We start from the raw sequence: 8538 nt of genomic DNA, 5'->3' as shown, positions 1-8538 counted from the left end.
TCTTTCCCTTGGAAACTGCAAAACCGGTTCCTTTTGCATATGCATTTTTAAAACAACTAGCTTGTTAACAACTAGGTTGGAGAAGGAAATGGCAACCCACTCCAGTATTCTTGCCTGGAGATTCCCAGGGTTGGGGGAGCCCGGTGGGCTACCATCTATGGGGTCGCACCGAGTTGGACACGACGGAAGCGACTTAGCAGCAGCAGCAGCAGCTTGTTTAAAGGCCTGCCTAGGGAAAAGCTTGTAATTAACCTTTTCCATGTCCTTGAATGTCACTGCCCACTTTGCCTGAGACCTGACTCAGCCTTGGGCAAATCAGAACTTCAAGCCAAAGAAACAAGCAAACAAAAAAGGGTCAAAGAGATGTTTTAAATCTTAAGCAGGAAACTATGAAATCTCTGTCTGTCTGGATTTAGGTATGTCTCAGTGTGCATTTTTTTTTTTTTTAATAATATTGCTTAGTTCTAAATGAGTTCTAATTTAATTGGCCTAAAGGGCTTCCCTGGTGGCTCAGAGGTTAAAGCATCTGCCCGCCATGCGGGCGACTTGGGTTCGATCCCTGGGTCGGGAACATCCCCTGGAGAAGAAATGGCAACCCACTCCAGTATTCTTGCCTGGAGAATCCCATGGACGGAGGAGCCTGGTGGGCTACAGTTCACGGGGTCGCAAAGAGTCGGACATGACTGAGCGACTTCACTCACTTCACTCAAAGGAAGGTAAGTGCTTACAAATCAGACAATTCTAACTCCAAGAGAAATTTACCTAAATGAATGTCAGATTCACGTGAACTGGGAAATATTAAATATCTAGCATTAATGTTTGTTTGCTAATCTAATGTAGATATGTCTAAGAGTCATTAAGCACAGTATTTTCATTGTGCCTAGGTTTATTATTACTTACATATTGTTATATTTTTATATCTGTTCCAAGTTTCTCAACCAGGAAAGTACCTCTAGGAAAGGGAAAACAAAACTTCAAAGAAAATGTAAAAGAGATATGATCTTTCAGAGAAACTCTTTTAAGAATAATTATACTTTAGAAATATCTCTCTAAAACATTCTCTAGATTTCGGTAACCTGACTTTCTAGGGCTGTGCCAAACTAAGTGATGGAAGTTTATGGAATAGCTAGGTCATTTCCAAGTAAAATAAGATTCTGAAACATTCATTACTGAGGACTAACTTCCTCTTACAGAGAAAGTAGAGATGTTGGACTGTTCATGACTAATGCTTGATGCCATCCTGAGATTTCTCTAGAATATTTTTTTTAGAAATTATCACTGGTATTTATGTTCACCAATCCACAGAATGCTTAAGTTCTAGGCTGCTTAAGGAAAGTAGCATGTGTATTTTCAGTAAAGAAGGTATGAGGAAAGAAATTACATTTTATGAAGAGAAAAGGAAGTAGGTCTGACTTTGAGGTGGCTCTTTCATCATGGGAGAACAAAGTAATGGGTACAGAAAGTGATAAGGTTTTATGGAAAGTGAACGCCAAGGGAAGAGTTTTGTGCATAAATACATGTTTTCTTGTGATGTTGAGCTGCCTTTGATAATGGATTTTAAGTTTCTTTATCTCTGAAGTGATCTGTTCTAGGTTTACCTTTGAAATCTTCTTTGTTTTGGGCTAAGTGAATATATTGTTTCCCAGTGATCTATATGATTTTATCTGACTGAGTGTTATAACCCCCTTTGATATTTGTCCACAAAACTTCCTAAATGACTTGACTTCTAGCTGACTTTGGAATGCTTCAGAGGGCCCGTGAGACATCCCAGGGAGCTATTAAACTACCTGGGTTCATTGGACATGTTAAATTACATGGGAAGTATGGTTGAAGGGGTGATAAATCTTCTCAGATTGTGCTATATGGTTGATGTTACTAATATAGATATCCTAGAATGATGTGGAAGTCATATATAGATCTGATACGCCCTAGTAAAATGTGGTCAACTATAATTGTACTTACCCTGTTACAGTGTTACAAGTCACAGCAGTGACCAGGCTACATTGTCAATTGCAGTTCAATCAGATTTAAACATGACTTCTATGGTTTCACTCTGATGCCTTTGTAAGAATACTGCTATTTCAAGATTTATGGAAAGGATTTTTCTGAGATTACCCGACAAACAAATTTTGTTTGCTATCTGATGCAAAAGACAAATGGCTGTCTGAGGAGGCCTTACAAGTAGCTATGAAAAGAAAAGAAGCCAAAAGCAAAGGAGAAAAGGAAAGATGTGCCCATTTGAATGCAGAGTTCCAAAGAATAGCCTGGAGAGATAAGAAAGCCTTCCTCAGTAATCAATGCAAAGAAATAGAGGAAAACAATAGAATGAGAAAGACTAAAGATCTCTTCAAGAAAATTAGAGATACCAACCAGTCCATTCTAAAGGAGATCAGTCCTGGGTGTTCCTTGGAAGGACTGATGCTAAAGCTGACACTCCAATACTTTGGGCACCTCATGCGAAGAGTTGACTCATTGGGAAAGACTCTGATGCTGGGAAGGATTGGGGGCAGGAGGAGAAAGGGACGACATAGGTTAGATGGCATGATGGCATCACTGACTCGATGGACATGAGTTTGAGTAAACTCCGGGAGTTGGTGATGGACAGGGAGGCCTGGCGTGCTGCAATTCATGGGGTCACAAACAGTCAGACACGACTGAGCGACTGAACTGAACTGAAGCTGGTACCAGACTGGAATTTAGTTTAATCTCTATGTTAATAGAACAAAGTTTTCTTAGAATGCAGCTTTCAATATGAGCTTATGAGTTTCTTTGCCTTTAAGTGATTTATATTCATTTTAAAAACCTTTTGTTACATTGGTAAAGTAAATAAGCTTTACTTAAGATTATGGTCCTGTGGTCATGTATGGATGTGCGAGTTGGACTGTGAAGAAGGCTGAGTGCTGAAGAATTGATGCTTTTGAACTGTGGTTCTGGAGAAGACTCTTGAGAGTCCCTTGGACTGCAAGGGGATCCAACCAGTCCATTCTGAAGGAGATCAGCCCTGGGATTTCTTTGGAAGGAATGATGCTACAGCTGAAACTGCAGTACTTTGGCCACCTCATGCGAAGAGTTGACTCATTGGAAAAGACTCTGATGCTGGGAGGGATTGGGGGCAGGAGGAGAAAGGGACGACAGAGGATGAGATGGCTGGATGGCATCACTGACTCGATGGACGTGAGTCTGAGTGAACTCCGGGAGTTGGTGATGCACAGGGAGGCCTGGCGTGCTGTGATTCATGGGGTCGCAAAGAGTCGGACACGACTGAGTGACTGATCTGATCTGATCTGATCTGAAGATTATGGTACATGTAGACAAAGCTCATTCTTCTTCTACAAAAATAACCCCTCATGGTTAGACTTTTGCCATCCTGATATCCTTAAAACATGGCCATAGTCTGCTCCTAAATCGGGGAATTAAAAATGGGTGACCAGTAGCTGTAAATCAAAGACTCAGGGCTATGGGAAATCCAACATGGCTGCCTGGCTTTTCCCAGCTCCCTGACAAACCTCATTTCTATATGATGGGTTAAAGCCTTCCCGGGCTACAGGCTTAATGCCCTCAAAATGAAAAAATTGTTTCACTGTATATTAAGTTTTGTTCATTGTTAAACTAAGTTTCTAGTTTTGTTAATTAAAGTGTAGTGTTTACTAAGCCTCACTTCTGAGATAGTTCATTCTTATGTTATCTTTCTAAAAGATTTAATGAAGTTATTAAAAAGGACACTCTAAGTTTGTTTCTAAAGGTAATGTCAGGAAGCAATCTTCAGATAAAGATTAGATGCTCCATGATATACAACCAGGAGATTAACACCTGGCTATAGCCATTTAACAAATGAAGTCAGATGACCTGTGGTATCCTGAGCTCTACTTAATGAAAGTGCTTGACTTATCATTTTTACTTACAACCTGACTAATAACTGCTAGCTAATCCCGTGGACGGAGGAGCCTAGTAGGCTGCAGTCCTTGGGGTCGCTAAGAGTCGGACACGACTGAGCGAATTCACTTTCAGTTTTCACTTTCATGCATTGGAGAAGGAAATGGCAACCCACTCCAGTGTTCTTTCCTGGAGAATCCCAGGGACGGGGGAGCCTGGTGGGTTGCCGTCTATGGGGTCACACAGAGTCGGACACGACTGAAGTGACTTAGCATAGCATAGCATAGCTATATTATTTCCTATGTCACTTGCTTCAGAAGATTGTTTCTTAGGTTACTAAATGTGTGACTGAGCCTGTGATAAAATGTTGATATGTAGCTCCATATGCTATCAATGATTGTAATCATGTAACTCTAGATATGGGAAGAAGCAACAAGAGGGAATATTTTCCGGGACCTAGAAGCTGTAAGACAGGTATGGTCCAGAGACTTTTGCTACTCACAAGGCCTGCTCTAGAAGCAGCACATTCAGTGGCCTAATGGAACTTTCCCTAGACCTGGGAATGAGTCTTGCCAGTGCCGTACATGGTTAAATATGTGGCTATGAAGAGACCCTGCTGACTGGACTCTGCCAGCTGTCTCTACAAAGATGACATCATGACCACTGCAAGCTCCTGACTTTCTACACCCCCTGAAAGGAGTTCAGAGTAGAGATCAGAAACAAGGAACCCTGTGCTCTGGGAAAAACCTAGAACTGCCTCCAAAGGTCAGATGTTTTCATGTAAAGATTTTATGAGCCCAAATTCTTGCTGCTTCTTGTACCTAGAGAAACACTAACATCACGAACCGATGTCCGGTTCTGGTTTTCCTGGCTAGCCCCTAATCTTTGGGCCATGTGCCTTTAACTTTCTTGTAAAGTTTGTTTCTTCTAAAATACCACAAATTTCCAAGTGGTCGTGCAAGAATATTCCCTGACCAACACCTAAACAATGCTGAAGCAATTCACCTTATCATTCAATGGACTCTCATCTCTCTCTATAAATGCTCCCTGACAGAGTAGGCAAAGGGAACCCAGAGCCCCATGGCGCCCCTGCTCAGCCTGAAGAAGCCAGAGCAGTCATTGCTCCATTTTCCCTGAAACTGGATTCCCAAATGTGTGAGAAGGGAAATGGGTAGATAGTTGGACATGAGCAGGCTATCAACAAGGGCCAAGGAATTGGCCCTAAAAATAAAGACAGGGAGGTATGTGGTGACCCAGGGACAAAAGACTAGATAAAACCAAGGAGGGTCTTGGAATGTAGGAATGGAAAAACAAGACCCATTAGCATCTTTCCCTCCCCGATGTTGTAACTGTTGATGGATTTCAGGTCCTCCTCAGCAGTATAAATGGTCTCCCCTCCTACCCCATAAGGAGAAAGTATTTTTCTTACTCTTCCCCCACCCAGTATAGGTGCCTCATCCAGTCAGCAAATGATCTGCAAGACCCCTGTCCCACTCCTTGTATCCTGCCTATGAAAGTGGACTAAGGACCCCTGTTCAACATCCATTCTCCCTTGAGCTGGCCAACTGTTCTAACAACGTCCCCCATTCTAATAATCTTTATGTCCCTCTCATTTTGTCTCATGTCCGGAAATTCTTTTCCAACAGGAGACGAGACCACAAGAAAGGTTACTATCCTATTAGACCTGTTAAAATCTGTAAAACAATTAGAGTTCCAACTTATGTATGAATTATTACCTTACTGTTCTATTTCATTGTGGCTCAAAAATCGTCATTCATCGAGCAGAATTTTCAACATTACTAACTCAAATAACCTTTCTAAAAATGTGGCACTTTGGCCCCACATCAGAACTCTTGGCTCAGAATACACTTGAAAAAAAAAAATTCCTGTTCCTTTGATAAACAATTTGTCTTATCTCACACGAGTAGAACACTGAGAATAAATATGTTAATGTTGCCCTGATTATTTTATAATTGCTCTTTCAGATGAGACTAGTCTCCCTAATGGCTTGTAGATCATAACTCATCCTTTTTTCTCCACATTAGAAATTGGATAGAAAGGAGTACTGTGTAAAAAGTATATTTTGTAATACCAGCCAAGCCACTAAATCACGACCAGTTCTCTGAACTTGCCGTTTTCATCTTGGGTCACATTGTGAAGTCTTCCCACGGCCACATGGCATCTGTACTTTGTATTTCAGGGACGGCTGACGTTCCAGGATGTGGCCATAGACTTGACTCAAGAGGAGTGGGAATGCCTGGACCTCGGTCAGCGGGAATTGTACAGGGACGTGATGTTAGAGAAGTACGGGAACCTGGCCTCCTTGGGTGAGGATAACTGCCTTCCAGAATCCCTTATCTACCCACTGGGTTTTAGTTCCGTCATATCAAGAATGTCTTCTGAAATTTTCTGCTTCCCACAGTTGTTTCAGATCTCTGCTTTCTAGGGGAAAATGGGTATTTGTCAGTTTAGAAAGAAAGGCTTCATGATGATTCGTTATGCTGGTGACGTTTTTCTTCCTTGATGTATTCTACGTCCTTCCTTCTAGGTTCGTGGTAATTGTGTAAGTTCTGTGGTATTAAATAGTTGCACCCTCTCTTAATTTCACATTGACACTACTTACTTTTACCTTAGTACTACCTGACCATAATCTCAGGATCTGATGTTAGGTGTGTGTTAGTATTGTATAGCTGCTTTGAATAAAGTATTTAAGGAAATCGTTTTCTAGAACAAAATGCGTTCTTGTCTCACCTGAATACATATTGGATTCGACACTGATGAATCTCTAACAACACAAATATTTCTTTCTCTGATAAATAGGGCTTGTGTCTACGCTGGACCTGGTCTTCTTTCTGGAGCAATTGAAGGATCTCTGGAATATGAGGAGAATGGAGACAACAGCCATTTACCCACGTGGGTATGAATGGATGGAGATGATGACTCAGATGAGAGGTCCGAGGAGCAGGGAGGAACTAATCTTTTGCCACATGGTTTTGGAAGATTTTCTTCAATAGAAATGGTTTTCAAAAACCTGGGTTTGAGTCTGCTACTGTGATAGAAATGTATCACCTGCCCCATTCTCTCTCTAAAAGCATTCATAAATTTATCTTGTGATTACTTTTCTCCATCACAGTGTGACCTAAAAGTCTCCTCTTGGCTTGTGACAAACTGCATTCATTCGTTGCTCTTCCATTTCTGGGGGCCCTAGGAAAACTCTGCTCATTTCTGAGTAACCGTATGACAGTCCTTTTAAAGTTTCCTTCTACCTCTAGACAGAAACGTGTGAGTGAAGTCGTAGACAAACTGCCAAACTTCTAGGAATACTGGGGACGGGTTTTTGTTCTCTGATTCATAATTTCCTATCCACTGGGAGCGACACATAGGACCTTCTAAATAAATTTCAAATTCAAGTAATTTTTCACTTCAGAAAGCAAAACCTGGTGAAAATGAAACAATGCACATCTCAGATTGACTTGAAAGTTTCTCTTTTCCTTATATGATCTCATACTAAACATCTTTAGTGTATTTGCCCCAATTCTAACATATTAAAATACTTATTATATTCTATTACCTCATGGAATTTTAAAATACATTGACATAAAATCTTAGCGCATTTTCCACTACATTATTAATGGTTGATTCAAACTATGACAATTTTTAGATTATATAAAGAAATCTTTATTAAAAGTTCTAATTGGAATATAGCTGTTTTCCAATTTTGTACTCCTATACAGCAAAGAGCATCAATTATACATATCAGTCAGTTCTGTTCAGTCACTCAGTCAAGTCTGAGTCTGCGATCCATGCTCTGCAGCAGGCCAGGCTTCCCTGTCCATCACCAACTCCCAGAGCCTGCTCAAACTCATGTCCATGTAGTCAATGATGCCATGCAACCATCTCACCCTCTGTCGTCCCCTTCTCCTCTCATCTTCAATCTTTCCTGGCATAAGAGTCTTTCTCAGTGCATTAGTTCTTCACATCAGGTGGCCAAAGTATCGCAACTTCAGCTTCACCATGTCCTTCCAATGAATATTGAGGACTGATATCCTTTAGGATGGAGTGGTGTGATATTCTTGCAGTCCAAGGGACTCTCAAGAGTCTTCTTCAACACCACAGCTCAAAAGCATCAATTCTTCAGCACTCAGCTTTTTCATGGTCCAACTCTCACATCCATACATGACTACTGGAAAAACCATAGCTTTGACTAGATGGACCTTTGTCAGCAAAGTAATGTTTCTGCTTTTTAATATGCTGCCTAAGTTGGTCATAGCTTTTCTTCCAAGGAGCAAGCATCTTTTACTTTCATGGCTGTAGTCACCATCTCCAATGATTTTCAAATCCCAAAACTTAAAGTCTCTCACTGCTTCCACTGTTTCTCCCACTGTTTGCCATGAAACGATCTGACCGGTGCCATGATGTTTGTTTTTTGAAGGTTGAGTTTGAAGCCAGCTTTTTCAGCCTCTTCTTTCAGTTCCATCAAGAGACTCCTCAGTTCCTCTTTGCTTTCTGCTGTAAGGTGGTGGTGGTGTCATCTGTGTATCTGAGATTATGGATATTTCTCCCTGAAATCTTGATTCCAATTTGTGCTTCATCCAACCCGGTATGTCGCATGAAGTACTGTGCATATAAGTTAAATAACCAGGGTGACAAATGATGTGCTCCTTT

At 41.1% G+C, this 8538-nt stretch overlaps 1 long non-coding RNA gene across 1 annotated transcript; it reads left to right on the top strand.

The window, feature by feature from the left end:
• LOC129631060 (uncharacterized) lies at nt 1-7207 on the top strand. Its single transcript, XR_008703872.1, has 3 exons — nt 1-716; nt 6074-6200; nt 6694-7207. It is a non-coding gene; the product is annotated as an uncharacterized LOC129631060 (long non-coding RNA).
• The last annotated feature ends 1331 nt before the right edge of the window (nt 7208-8538 follow it).

This window comes from Bubalus kerabau, chromosome 17 (assembly GCF_029407905.1).
Source record: "Bubalus kerabau isolate K-KA32 ecotype Philippines breed swamp buffalo chromosome 17, PCC_UOA_SB_1v2, whole genome shotgun sequence".
NCBI lineage: Eukaryota > Metazoa > Chordata > Mammalia > Artiodactyla > Bovidae > Bubalus > Bubalus kerabau.
The sequence above is the reverse complement of the archived record's forward strand: the minus strand, read 5'-3'. Positions and strand labels throughout refer to the sequence as shown.